The sequence below is a fragment of the Meles meles genome, chromosome 8 (genome assembly GCF_922984935.1).
Source record: "Meles meles chromosome 8, mMelMel3.1 paternal haplotype, whole genome shotgun sequence".
In the NCBI taxonomy this organism is placed as follows: domain Eukaryota; kingdom Metazoa; phylum Chordata; class Mammalia; order Carnivora; family Mustelidae; genus Meles; species Meles meles.
The window spans coordinates 113,728,207-113,730,386 of NC_060073.1; the positions used below are offsets into that span (position 1 = coordinate 113,728,207).

Below are 2,180 nucleotides of genomic sequence, written 5' to 3' on the forward strand. Positions count from 1 at the left end.
TGACGTCTCAGAGCACTGGGGTTGAACAGCAGTGTCCTAAATACCTTAAAGCTTCCAAAGAGAGAGGCAGGCCGGGCCTCGCAGCAGATGGGGTGTGTGCCAGGCTATGGGCACTGTGCATCCTGGGGAGGGGTGGGGGGGGGTGGTGAGAGGACTGCGTCTGGAGCAGCGTTTCCTCTTCTCTCCCCTATGCAACTGGCTGACCCGGCCGGACCATGGCTTCAGCTTCAGAAGAGCTAGCGAGGGGTCTGGAAGGGGTGAAGGTGGAAAAGGCCACCAGGAAAAGATGATGTGATGCCCTTACAGCTCAAAAATCCAAGACCCAGAGAGAAATCAAGAACAAGATGCAGCAGAAATCAGAGGGAAAAGCAGAACTTCTTGACAGTGAGAAAGCCAGAAGCCATGGTGACTTCCATTGTAACGGGATATGCAGTGAAAATCATTAATTACGGATGGGAGCGGTCAGAGTTGTTCGTGGAAATCTGTATCACCTTAACCAGAGTTCATCAAGCCCCCACTGAGAATGTGCAAGTGCCCTTCACAGCAAGGTCATTTGATCTTCCGGCAAAGAATCTAAACGGGAAGACTTACCCCACAACTGGGAACAATCTCTTAAAACCCATCCCCATGGAAGGCAGTTCAAAAAAAAAAAAAACAAGACAGACACTGTTCTTACAGAAAGAAAGCGGAAAACACGCAGTGGGACGACCTGACTCGGGTTGAAAACGAGTGCAAAGAGAAAGAAAATTCCTCCCAAGACATTGAAACAGATCCCAGTGGGAGACTGAGGAATGTTCTACAGAAAATTTATGAATATGGAGAGGATGGTATGAAGTGAACCATTAATACAGCCTGGGTGGCATCAAGACAGAAGCAAGCCAAAGGAGACACAGAATTTTGAGAACTTAAAGCCATTCTGAGGACTGTCATAGGGAAATACTGAGGTTTCCAATGAGTAAATGTTGGTGAGCTGCACAGATAAATTTGACAGGTAACTCCTTACACAGCCTTCTGCTAAGGAAAGGCAATGAATTCTCCCATTTCCTACTGGAGGATTTACTAAAAATAAAATGTTTATTAAACATTTCCCCCAAAGATGGTTTCCTTAATAATGTGAGCATTTTGTTCAAAAAGGGTAATACTGTATTCTTGTATGAAAGGTAAAAAAGCAAGTCTTGCCTAATGATAATGTCACATTGTGTGTGTTTAGGTTAAGAGAGAAAACAAGAGCTCTGGTTTACCTATCAGTTCCTGATATCAGCTCCCACCAATGTAAGAATAAGTAAAAATAAAACTTGAATTTTTGCATAAAATGCAAAAAAATAAAATAAAATAAAACTTCCAAAGGGAAAATGGAGGAGTGCTTTCAAAATTCTGCAGAAAAATTATTTCCAACCAAGAATTCTATACCTAGCCACACTAAGATCAAAATGTAGGATAAAATAAAGCCATTTTTAGGGAAGGATGGCCTAAGATTGGGGGCAGGGGAGTGAGGGGTGAGATAGTTGCTGGTTTAAACATCTGAATGTTATTCTCAGAGATGGGAGGCCCCCAGAGGCTTCAAAACAGAGGGGAGCCAAGATCTGATTTGTGCTCAGTCTTATAGTTTATTTTATCTGATATTAGATGTTACAGTCTATTTTTCTGATACTTTACCAGTCTGGGTCTCTTCTACCTGCTGTTTACATGGCCTATCTTTTTCTATTCTTTTACTTTCAACCTATTTGTGTCTTTGAATCCAAAGTGTGTCTCCCGTGGACAAGACACAGTGGGATCATTTTTCTTCTACCCAGTCTGACAACCCCTTTCTTTTGATTGGATGGTTTAATACACTCATATTCAGTATTATTATTGATATGCCTGGATTGTTAATTACCATTCTGCTTTTTGTTTCCTATATATAACCATGTTCCTATATATATAACCTATATTCTTCCTTTACTATCTCCTTGGACTTAAGTGGATAGCTGCTAGGGTACCATAAATTCCCTTAAGGATTTTGAACTGTGTATTTTTTAGTGTTCTTCCCCACAGTTGCTCTACAGTTTACAATATGCATCTTAACTTATTAAAATCGCCTTCAGATTAACACTAACTCAATTCCAGTAAGACAATAAAATACATCCTGTACTGCTGCATTCTCTTTTCCTTTTTTGTGCTCTCATTGTTATATACATGAA

General features: G+C 40.9%; 1 pseudogene; it reads left to right on the forward strand.

Moving 5' to 3' along the window:
- Window positions 1–215: 215 nt before the first annotated feature.
- On the forward strand, window positions 216–901 carry LOC123947977 (annotated as a pseudogene).
- Window positions 902–2,180: the final 1,279 nt, after the last annotated feature.